Raw genomic sequence first — 13,134 nt, forward strand, 5'->3', positions numbered from 1 at the left:
ATTTCACTTGGATTTCTTTGGCTGGTGAGTTTCCCAGGAAAGCCACCAGGGGACAGCCAGGGATCGGGAATAAAGTTATCAACAGCCAAGATATTCTAGTTAATTCCCAGAGCCATTCAACCACTGTGCTCTGTAGCTAAGACCTTTTGTGTATCCCATCACATTGTGACCGGAGGGACAGCCCTCTCTGCCTCCCCATGATGGTCCTTAGGTATATCAGACTTGTAAGAATTCCGAAGGGATTCTGTGGCTGCTGGCTTCGGACTGCCAGTAGTTGGATCCTGGCTTCACCAATTAATAAGGCTACCAGTGCGATCTTTATAAATCCCTATGCTCTCCAGTGCTTCAGTCTCCTTACATGCTAAATAGGGATAATTACAATAGGGCTCTGAGGATTACATGAGATGATGCATGTAAAACATTTAGCATGACCCCTGGCGCATAGCACAGACTCAGTATATGTTAGCAGTTACTCTGGGAGGCAGGCATTGTTCTTCACCTAGAAACATCAGGAATAGCAAATTCAGTCTGAGGTGTGGTATGTCACCTTGGAAAAATAAGGCTGTCCTCTGTGCACCCAACTTTGTGAGGTGCCCAGGAAAGCTCAGTTCTCGTGTCTGCTCTCTCCCTATCCCCAGAAGACTCTTCATGTCATTGAGCTTTTTTGAGGCTAAAGGCTACCCACCCTGCACTTCATACTCCCACCTTCATATGGGACACGACAGGAGAAAAGCAGTTCCGCTAACCTGTACCCTTCAGTCAGAGCAGAAGGGTAAGGCAACAGCTTATACCTGTTTACCGGCCAGTGTGCAGCCACGTGGATCCTGCAGCAGTGAGCTAGTTAGGGCTCCTGCGGGGGATTAGTTTGAAAGGTCATCTTCCGTACAGACGGTTCACAGATGCCCCCGGAGTCATTAAAACACTGAGAAGCACTGAGTCTTAGGCTGTATAAAAAAGGTCATGTTCTTTCCAACGACAGTCTCATACTTTCTCGTCCACTGAGCAAGCCATGGAGGCTTAGACACATCTCTCTTGCATGAATTCCAGACTCCAATGATTTAAAAAAAAAAAAAAACACACACACACACAAAAAAATGAGAGGCACCCCTGCTTACGGAGCAAAAGGAACACAATACCTATGTCCCCGGTTTGGTGGAGTGCTAGGTGGGAGGCTGGCATTTAGTCCCATCAGGCCAATAAAAAGCAAAAAGCATGGAGTAATTTCCAGTCCTCCTTGGCTTTGAAATCTTAGTTGACTTCTTAAAGGAAATAAATTCATCTTAATGATGCTTTGCAAAGGTTGATAAAACAGTCTGTTCTCTGAGAACACCCACAATAAAGGAAGGGTGGCTTGACACAGGTGAGGTTCAGGCTAAGGGAAGATGATCTGGAAATAGCCATTCACACAGATAATCCAAAAAGCAAATATTGCTTAAGTCACTGGGTTGGTTATGAGGACAGGGTTGTGGTACATAGGAAGAGATCGACAGAGAGGAAAGGGTTATGTGTGAGAAATGTCACCATAATAATAGTCATCTGAAACAAGTGTTTTTCCCAAGGGCCCTTTGGAGAGAACACAGAACAGGAACTAGGGCTTGGAGTATTTAAAGTCCTGGGATATTCAGTTTAGGGGTGTGTATGAGTGTGTGTGTGTGTGTGTGTGTGTGTGTGTGTGTGTGTGTGTAATGGGATGGGCAGTGTTGTGTGACCTGAGTTTGAAAGTGGCGCTGGATCTCCACAGATGCTGCCTTAAAGAATCTTTAGACAAAGTTGAGTCATTTTGGGTGGTTGTGTCTTTTTCTAAGAAGAGAATCTCCTGGCCTATCCCTTGAATTCTAAACTGAATCCTATTCATTTACAGCTGTCAGTTGACTAGCAACTAAATGGCCTGGGTGTTGGTTGCTATGGAAACAGTTAAAAGTCCCATTGCTATGGGAACCTACCATGCTCTTGATATCAGGGGTTTGGTTCCGGAAAAGTGGAGGGGAGGGTAGAGGGTGCAGCACAGGAGCTGGGCTGTATAGTTGGTGGGACGGTCCTGGAAGAGAGTGAGCAGTGTGGTGAGCCCAGCTAGCTCCTTACGAATGTGGCAGAAGAGCCGTGACTTTTTCCATCTTCTGCAGGCATTCCCCGCCTGTCCTCTGCTCATTGCCCCATGGTAGCCATAGAGCTCAGATGTTTGCTGTCCCAAATGGAGAGTAAGGGCATGAGATCCTGGGGTGGACCTAGCATGCCAGTGCTGCTACTCCTCATCTGCTTAAGCTCAGAGAGGAAAAGTCTTGGCTCCTCTCTGCATGGAAGCCTGTTCTCCACACATCATGTGCCTCAGATGAGCAGCCAGCAGGTGAAAGAGTCAACTTAGCTCTGACTGCCAGTGGGGCAGGCTGATAAGGAGCCTGGCAGACAAAATGGATGGCTGCTGGCCTTGAACATGGCAGAGACGCTGGGGCTTCCAAGGGAAGAGGCAGAAGGACACAGGCAGGCAACAGTAGTCTCTGTTTGCAACATTAGAGAAATGCACGGCTTTGCTCTCAAACCCCTACCCACCCACATGCCTCCACCACAAAAGGGGAGTCTGCAAATGGAATAAATATTACAGACAGGTTTGACAGAGCCTCTCAAAGGATGCACACAGTAGTTGTAAGATTCTTTTCTGGGTTTTGCAATCAAGGGAAATAACTTACATCAGTGTTTAGTGGTAAGATGACCTGCTGAAGCAAAGAGAAAGCATTCAGTGCTCTCCACATTGAAGGGATTGAGCTCGATCATCTCTAAAATCGCTGTCAGAACTAACAGCTTCTGATTCATTGAGACTGTCAACAAAAGAACGTCCAGCCTATGGGAAAGTTTTATTCGAGTTTATTTGAACCAAATTTTAAGGACATGCCCAAAAGCAAGATGTCAAAGGATGGGAAAAAATGCTCCCCAAATAGCAAGTTTTACAGCTTATTTTATACATTAGAATCAAAGGAGAAAACATAAGGAAGGTTACAGGAAATCCACTGGTGGTAGGTTAAGGAAGCAGGAGAAAGCAGAGCAGGAAAATCTGTAAAATTGGATAAAAACCAAAATGGAGAAACACATGCTTCATTTGCATCGGTGGGCACAGGATAGTTAACATTTATAGCACATGGAGATGGTATATGGGGAGCAAGATAACAATGTTTTGAGGGGTCTAGAAAAGAAAATTACTCTGACGCTTCAAAGGCAGGTTATCTTACAGGCATAAGAGCAATGGACAGAGCTCAGTTTCAGTGAAAACTGGCCTTCACTAAGGAAGCGACGGACCTGGGACAGGACTGCCTGCCACAGCCTGCCCAGTCAGGAGTTCAGGATCAGACCATCCATGTGGGTTTTTGGTCATTGGGCTTGTCAGGTACCCCAGATAGTGCCCTGAGGCTCCAGGTTTGCTACATAGTCCCTTTTTTGTTCACAAGACACTTAAGGGAAGTTTGGACACCGGGGGCAAGCAAACACAGACGAACCATACCTGTCAGAATAAAGAAATTTCCTGGAGTCCAGACGGACTATCACCTGGCTCACCCGTGGGACTTTCACCTGATTCCCCAGAATTCTAAAGTCTATGGTCTTGACTTTCTCTGCTGACCTTGCCTTCTCCTGCCTGGAGTTGTTGGTCTCTGCCCCTCCCAGGCAGCTTAGAGTCTAGGAGCCTGGCACCAGAGAGAGAGAGATGCCACCCAGGGTTGCCTTTGGACTGCTCCATAGGCTATTGAGCATTGCCCCAGCGTCTGTGGGGAAGCTTTCACTGTCGGATCATAGTAGCTGTTTATAGATTTATGTAACATTTCAATTTTTCAATATATGCTGGCTTTGTATCCCACCTCCAACTGTTTCTAGCTGATTAACTTTGGATGAGTTATTTAACAACTTTTGGTTTTTGTGTGATAAGTACTATTAAGAACTACTCTTTATTTAACTTCTTAAGGCCTCAATTTTCTCAGCTGTAAAATAGGATAAGAGGACCCACCTCGGGGTGGTTTAATGATGACCTGAGGTGGTATATGCAAAGTGCTCAGTGCAGTGTCTGACTCCAATAAGCACCTGATAATTATTATCCTCCTAGATAAGAAAAGAAGGTTGCAACCATGGAAACTGCTCAACAGCCATGGATTTGCCATGGCTCTGTCTTCCAGATTTAATCCCAGGTGCCTTTCAAGACTGTGGCCACCCTGATGGCCCTCCCTGTGGTTGGCCTTCATTAAGGTGGATTCTAATCCTCTCTTTATGACATTTAACCACATTCATGTTCATGTATAGTTTTGTGTGTTAGCTCACCTTCCTTCTCGACTGTAAACATATTAAGAATAGAGACTGCCCTTGCATCTTTAAGTAAATGCCCAGAACTCAGCACCCAGCAGTGGTTTAGTGAATTCCTCCAATATGAAAAAATGTCATGATTCTTGAGGTTTTGCATCTAACCACTTAACCCTATAGCAAACCTTGGTCTCCAAAGGGACAGGAAGCTGCCAGTGGATTTGGAGTCCTTCTTCTGAAGAAGGGCGCATAGTCCCTATCCTGAGTGGGCAGCTCTAGAGCAGGACTGGAGCTCACATCTTGTAGAAGCCAGCTGCCATCGGTGTCTAGGACTCACTGACAACACTAGCTTGTCTCCAGCCTGCAGGCTCCCTGGCCCTGGACTCAGGAGGAAATGGCTCCCCCTCCCTCCTGGCTGCTGTCTGTCTCCAGTTGAGTTCAACAAGCCTCCCGCCTCCTGGCTGCTCTTGGCTGCCCCTGTCTGGGTCATGGCTCTGTAGCTGCATATTGTATCAGCTTCCCTGAGAGGGTGAGAGAAAGCAGATTTGGCTTACCCAACTCTCTCCCCTCTCTGGTACAGTGGATCTCTGCAGCCCCTGGCAGGACCCCCTCTGCTTCCCACCAGAGCTTTCTCAGCAGGAACAAGGCCCAAGGAACTATCCGGAGCATCTCCCCAACTGTGGCCACTGAGAATAATCTTCTTGCAAGGTGGGTACCAGGGAAAGTGCTGGGTAGGAAATAAAGGCATTGAATGAATGTAGGAGAAAAACCTCTGGGCCTGACTGATTTGCCCTGACCTTGGATGAATCATTTAACCACTTTTAGTTAAATACCTCATAGAAGTGTTGTATGAACAAAAGGAGGTGACGCCTGTAGCTTGGAAAAACAAAGGCTACTCACAGTCAGAATATCCATATCAGAGGCTAGCGGAGAAGACTGACAGACAATTCATCCTTTGGATTTTCTGGCTTAGTTCCTGTTGACTTGACCTGAACACACCCACAGGAAACACACACACACACACACACACACACACACACACACACACACACACACAAGAAAAGCAAGGTCCTCGGTTTGATCCCTGTAAGAGCAAGTTAAGATTTGGCCACAAAACAGATGTCTAATGCAGCTGGCTCTCCTGAAATGTTTGCTGTTAGTCCTGAGGGTATAGAAGGCTTAGGCAACTGCTCACTTCTATTATCCTGACCACCATGCAGTCTAGTTAAATTTATATGGGCAGAACCCTGTACATTCCTTCAGGCAACACTTACTGAGCATCTAGTATGTGCCAGGCACTATGCTGGGCTCTGGGGATGAAAAAATGAGTAAGGCAATGTCCCGGACCTCAAGGAGCTCAGAATCTAGTGGGAGAGGCAAGCAGCAAACCATCACTGGGATATGGTGGGATACCGCCATGACGGTCACATGTACAGAATTCCATGGCTGCCCGAAGGCAGAGCACTGCAGGCGATTTGTCATGGAAGGGGCAGAGCCAGGGCAGGGGCCTCTGCTGGCAGCATGACTGGAAATGGACATGTCTAACACTGTCCCAGATCTTTATTCATCCATCACTTATGATTCTTTCATTCATTCCACAAGCATATCCCTGACCTTTGTCTTCTGAAATTTGGGGGGAAATATTTACTATAGTGAATTTACCTCTTCCTGAACTATTGATCTTGGTTCATTTGTTTTTTTCTTTTTTACTTCTTTTGTTTGTTTAAATATATTTTTATTGATTGGAGAGAGAGAGAGACATCAATTAGTTGCCTCCCATATACACTCCGACTAGGGATCAAACCCGCAACCCAGGCTTGTGCCCTGACCAGAATTGAACTGGTGACCTTTTGGTGCACGGGATGGTAGTCAACCAACTGAGCCACACCAGCCAGGGCTTAGTTAATTTGTTTTTACTTAAAGTTCCTCCTACTTCATTTTCTGTGGAAGTAAGTAAGCATATTTGGTTATGTCCTGACTATGCTCCCAATACGTATATATATCCAGCTAAAATTATCTCTTTGGATTTTAGAGTTCTGGCCCCCACCCACCCAGCCCATCTGACCCACTTCTCCTTTCCTTGTCTATGCTGTAGCCACACTGGTCTCCTTTCAGTTCCTAAAGTTGGTTGTGCTCCCTCCCCCCCAGTCACGGGACTCTTACAACATACTGTTTCCTCTGCTTGGAATGCTCCCCCCTCACTTAGTTAACTTTCTTTTTAAAATATATTTTTATTGATTTCAGAGAAGAAGGGAGAGGGAGAGATAGAAACATCAATGATGAGAGAGAATCATTGATCGGCTGCCTCCTGCACACCCCCTACTGGGGATCGAGCCCACAACCTGGGCATGTGCTCCGACCAGGAATTGAACGTGTAACCTCCTGGTTCATGGGTCAACACTCAACCACTGAGCCACACCGGCCAGCATTAACTCTCATTTTCTTACCTCCTACTCGACCTCCACATTTCTGCAGAAATGTCTCTTCCTCGGGGAAGCAGTCCCTGACCACCTTGGCCAGATCAGAGCAAGTGCCTTGCTCTATATTCTCATAGCCTCCTATTCTCTCCCTTCCTTGCACAATTCAGAATTCCAGGTGATGGGATTATTTGATTAATGTCTGTCTCTCCAGGAATTTGTACCCACCATTAGGGTAGAACACCTTTCTACTTTGCCTTTCACTGTATTCCCAGTGTCTAACCACTCTTAGTTTAAGGAGAAGGTGGCCAATAAATATTTTTGAATGAGTTAATGAATTAATTAATGGAATGATTAATGACTATTTGCCTTGTGCCTAAATGTGCCCCAAACTAAAAACAATACCAAACATAAAAACAAGGACAAGAACTGAACAGGGAGCCTCCTCTAATTGAGGCACAAAAAGAAGGTAGGCCTGACTGGTGTGACTCAGTGATTGAGCGTTGACCTATGAACCAGGAGGTCACAGTTTGATTCCTGGTCAGGGCACATGCCCAGGTTTCCAGCTCCATCCCCAGTGGGGAGCGTGGAGAAAGCAGCTGATCAATGAGTTGAGTTTCTCTCATCATTGATGTTTCTTTCTCTCTCTCCCTCTTCCTTCCTCTCTAAAATCAAGAAGATAAGTTTTTTTTAAAAAAGAAGGTAGACCAGGCAGGATGTCCAGGACCAGGAGGCTCCTGGCTTGAAGGAGTGGAGGGCCAAGGAAGAAAAAATTGAGAGACCGAAGCTGCCTGGCAAGGTCAGACTTGGGAGGTGTCCTGAAAGGAGGGGGAATTGATAAATAAGTACTGAGTATCTGTTACCTGGCTTGTCCCTCAGATGTATTTGTGTCCCTTGGGTCTGAGTATAAGATAATGTGCAGGGATACAAAATTACAGGATATAACTGTCCCATTTTCCTACTGTGGTAACTGGACAACCAAGGGGTCCAGGCTGCCTGTCACCACTTGAGCCAAGGTTCAAAGTAGTGACAGGTTTGAATCATATATGAGCGTTTATTCCAGTAATGCCAACTGCTTATATTGGGTAGAAGGGCAAAGATTATGTGGGAATGTAAGAATTACAGGCATGGAGAGGACATAAGGAAAACCAAGAGACATATGAAAACATGCTCAAAGTCACTAATCATCTGAGAGATGCAAATCAAAACAACAATGCGGTACCATCTCACACCTGTCAGACTGGCTATCATCAACAAATCAACAAACGACAAGTCCTGGCAAGGATGCGGAGAAAAAGGAACACTTGTGCACTGCTGGTGGGAATGCAGGCTGGTACAGCCACTGTGGAGAACAGTATGGAGTTTCCTCAAAAAACTAAAAATGGAATGCCCATTTGACCCAGTGATCCCATTTCTAGGAATATATCCCAAGAAACTAGAAACACCAATCAGAAAGGATATATGCACGCCCATGTTCATAGCAGCACAATTTACCATAGCTAAGATTTGGAAACAGCCTAAGTGCCTATCAGCAGATGAATGGATTAAAAAACTATGGTACATCTATACAATGGAATACTACACTGTGGTAAAAAAGAAGGAATTCTTACCATTTGCATCAGCATGGATGGAACTGGAGAGCATTATGCTAAGCAAAATAAGCCAGTCAGAGAAAGATAAATATCACATGATCTCACTCATTTGTGGAAAATCATGAACAACATAAACTGATGAACAAAAACAGATACAGAGACAGAGAAGCATTGATCAGACCATCAAACCTCAGAGGGAAGGCAGAGGAGGGTGAGGGTAAGGGGGCGAGATCAACCAAAAGACTTGTATGCATGCATATAAGCCTAACCAATGGACACAGACAATAGAGGAGTGAGGGCATGAGTGGGGGCGGGGGGGGCAATGGGGAAATAAGGACACATATGTAATACCTTAATCAATAAAGAAAAAATATATAAATAAAATGCAAATTGAAACCAAAAAAAAAAAGGAAAATGGCTCTTACCTAAAAAAAAAAAAAAAAAAAAAAAAAAGAATTACCGGCATGGGAGAGTAGATAAGGTATAACGGTTACAGGCAATAGAGCTAGGGGTTGCAAAGGGTGGGTGCCTCCAGGACTAGATTGTTTTAGCCACGAGATTGTAAATCTTTCCATAATGATAGGCATTTCTCAGGAAAGGAGGATGGACTGCATTCCAATGTTAGCTCTCATGTCCCAGGGCGTACAACTCCCAGCCAGGTTAGAATGTGCTTTCTCTAATCAGAACAGAGCCATCATGGTTAACAGAGCATGATTAACATTTCTTATAATTTTAGCTAGTCCCCAATACTCTACTTCTGCCCCAACATGGTTTCAGTTACAACCAGACTTTAACGAATTGTAGGAAAGGAGCATTGTTTTATATTAAAACCAATACTAAGTAGGATATAATTTCATATGAGTATAAAAATTCATGAGACTTATAAAGACTAATGATTTTAGAGTCAGTGCCATGAAAGCGTCTGAGAAGCATTAATATCTTAAAGTGCTTTTTTCCAAAGGATTCTGTCTGATTGAAGTTTTGTCAATCAAATACTACTAGAAATACATGGAGGACATGCCTTTTAGAAACTCTTCTTGTTCATTTCTGTACCACCAACCACTCCCAAAAGACCTAGCACAGTGTCCTGTAGGCAGAGTAGTTGCACATTGAGTGTCGAACTGACTCAACAGCTCTTAGTCTGGCCTACATTGCTCATTGGATTTCATTATCCAGATTGCCCTGCCTTCCTGCCCCTCCAGAGAGAGTTGGGATCACTTCCGTGTCTCTCTGGAGAGGCTCTAAATAAAGAAGCTTCATGGGGTGTTGTGTCCAAACTATTCCATGAAAGAATTGTGGGGGGACGAGGGGGAGGCAGCAAGAGTGAGATGAAAGCAGAAAGTACAAGAGAAATTAGCTTCCTGCCATTGCCTGTAAGGAAATTATTCCCTCATTTCTCTGCACGTTTCCATTGTTATCTTGTTTATGTTGGCTCCAGGAGAAACTACGAACTCCTTGAAGTCAGGGCTGGGGTCTGTTTTTAAAACAAGGCACCTTGAAACCAAATGCAAGCCCACTGTCCGGCCCAGGGAATCCTAGGGATCAGCGTAGATAGACTCTTGGCAAAGTAACCATCCTAATTGCAGAGCCATGAAGAGCAAAGTTCTCAGCGGGAGGCAGTAGGTAGCAGGACGTTGGAACAGTAGGTGTGTGAGGAAGGCAGGGGAGCAGCAGTGGGAACAGGAATGGTGATTACTGGGATTGATTCTCCCCAGGGGCTGAGATGAAGGAGACAATGTTCTCGGACTTAATCGCTGCTTTTAACTCCTCCAATGTAATCTCTAATGGTCCCTGGCTGGTGTGATTCAGAGCTTCCACCCCCAGGCCCCCCACTCTGCCTACCTGAACAAACTCTTTCTAGCTTCTCAGCACCTCTATATCTCAGATCCAAGCCTGCTCACTGCCTTTCCAATGCATCCGAGTCCCTTTGCATTCAGCGTTCAGGGACAAGGAAAGGGCGAGTCTGCGTCTTTGTAGTCTGGACTACTCTTTCAAGAGCATAATGAATCAATCATCCCAGAAGCAGCTCTCTGATGAAAGGATCGGACCCGCTGGCAAAATGTAGCAAGCCAGAGGTCCTGGGTAGCCAGGGCTTGGGAGGTACCAGCAGGCAGTGCTGTGGTTTTGGAAGCAACAGGCCAGGCTGCTCTCATGTCAGAAAAGGGATGGAAATAAGCCAAATAGAACAGAATGGAAAAACAAGAATCATCTGTGGTTAAAAAGGCGGTGGGGGGGGGGGGGCAGGAGAGATAGAGAGAGTCAAGGGCATGAGATTTGTTGCCAAAGACGTTAGAGATGAGACAAGAACTAGGCAATACTTCTCCACTCCCCTCTTGACTGCGTCTTCTCCTCTTCTCATAACTTCCATGATAAATCGCCTGCAAATGGTAACCACGCTGGCTGCACCCACTTGAAATGGCAATCTGGCAGCCCTAAGATTGGCATTCAGGGACCGTCTTTGTCACGAAAAGCAGAATTCTTGTTTGTTTTGGTAAATTAATTGCTGGCAGAGAGGGCTTTCATTTTCCAACCAGAACAATACAAAATGAAATGGCAGGGTTGGAAAGCACCGAAGGTTACTGTGGGTTACACTGCCAGGCCTCTTGGCAACAAAAGCACTGCTGCTGCCGTCTCTGAATTTAAGACCCCAAATAGGCCGCGACTATGTGCTGAGCCCAATGTGTTCACATACGTAGCCCCTGAGCCTTCACCCCTTAGCATTGTGCAGGTGGGCAAAACCAGCCAGCCTGCCATTCTGGGGATGGGTGGGGATGTCTGCACCTGGGCTGCAATCCCCGATCCCTGCCACAGCTTGCAGGTGATGAGTGTGGAGTGGCATTGGAGGAGGACACCTTGGGGCCGTGTTAGTGAAAAGGCTCTGGGAAGTCTTGCTGTGATAAAGGTCACTGTGGCCTCTGCGCCTGACGCTGTCCTGCCATCTTCCCCGACACCAAACCTGACCTCGTCATCTTCCTACATAATGAGCCTGCTAGTTGGTCAGCAGCCTGTGCCATTCGCACCATGGAGAGCCGATGGGTGTGGTGCCTGTGGAAGGATGATCCTCACAGAACTTACCAGAAGCCACAGACACACCTGAACATGCACATACTACAGAGATGCCAGTCCGCTTCTAGAAAGTGAAGGGAGGCCTAGATTTTATTCGGTTATTTGGGGAAGGTTTCCTGGAGGGGAGGAGATGTTTGAACAGTTATTCAAAGTGTATTTGGTTGACTTAGCAGAAAAAGGGAGGAAGTTCGGGTAGTGGATGAGGGGATGGTTGGAGGCAGGAGGATGTAGAAAACTGACTGTCCACAGAGGGGCCTAGCATGTCAGATTGGTGCCCGGCATGGCCAGGTTAGTGAAAAGAGAGTGGGCCTGGGCCAGTCCTCCATGAGTAACTCCGGCTTAATGGGGGATGCTCACCTGAATGAGCTGGAGCTGGAAGGTTGGAACAGGGGGTCCAAACAGGAACTTTGCCTTATTGGGAGCTCAGTGCTAGAAGTCAGACCAGGGAAAAGGCTGTCAAAAGAAAGGAGGGAGAGAAGCAGGCCTGGGCTTCCCTGGAACAGGAGAAAGAAGAGCCTAGAGCAGCGGTTCTCAACCTGTGGGTCGCGACCCCTTTGGCGGTCGAACGACCCTTTCATAGGGGTCGCCTAAGACTATCCTGCATATCAGATATTTACATGACGATTCATAACAGTAGCAACATTACAGTTATGAAGTAGCAACGAAAATAATTTTATGGTTGGGTCACAACATGAGGAACTGTATTTAAAGGGCCAGAAGGTTGAGAACCACTGGCCCAGAGGGACCAGGATCCTGCCAGTTAAACCCCAGCCCTCTGGCCATCGAATAATACCTGTTAAAAAAAAAATGTGGGGCCGGGGCTGGGTGGAGAGGGAAGTCAGGGGGAAATCGGGGACAGCTGTAATAATGTCAACAATGAAAATTAAACTTAGCCCAGCTGGTGTGGCTCAGTGGTTGAACATCAACCTGTGAACCAGGAGGTCACAGTTCGATTCCTGGTCAGGGCCCCTGCCTAACCCCTAGTAGGGGACGTGCAGGAGGCAGCCAATCAACGACTCTCTCTCATCATTGATGTTTCTATCTCCCTCTCCCTTCCTCTCTGAAATCAATAAAAAATATACTTTAAAAATAATAAAAATAAACTTTAAAAAATGGAATGAACAATACCTGTAAAGCAGATTTAACATTCAAAAAGAATAACTTTAACCTCTGTAATCTGATTTGATCAGAACATCTCCTTGATGTAGGTCCAAGGTTACTTCCATACACCAGGGTAGGAAAATGGAGGCTGTGGGACTAAAGTAACTTGTCTGAGGTCCCAGTCACACCCCATTTGTTTTGTAAGGCAGGCCAAGTGGCAGGGAAAGCCCCCTGGGTCAGGCTTCCCTTCCCCCAGGGGCCTTCCTGCTTTGCTAATAACCTTGTTCCCTGGGCTCACTGGGTCAGCACCCACAGGCATCCAGGTCCCAGGACCTGCTAGACCCCCCTTGGCAACTCAGACAAAAGCCTGCTGTGCCTGCCCACCTCAGGACAGACAGAGGAGGAGGGATCCACTCTCTTCCCTCCCCTGGCACTTTTCTCTGGCCTCTCCCTGCCTCTAGGTGCCCGCTCCATGTCAGCTCATTTCTCCCCTAGGTCCGGATCATCCTCGGACAGTCCCTTCCAATCCACCCTCTGACTGCCCTGCAAGGGCTCCCCCCCCCCCCCGCCCCCATCCTTGCTTGGACACTTCACTTTCTCTTATTGGAAAAGAGAATTGGCTGCCTAGGAGCTTGCCACTGTTTTATTGCTTGGATGAGAGATTTTCATTTCAGTCCTTATGA

Source organism: Myotis daubentonii, chromosome 1, assembly GCF_963259705.1.
Source record: "Myotis daubentonii chromosome 1, mMyoDau2.1, whole genome shotgun sequence".
Lineage (NCBI taxonomy): Eukaryota > Metazoa > Chordata > Mammalia > Chiroptera > Vespertilionidae > Myotis > Myotis daubentonii.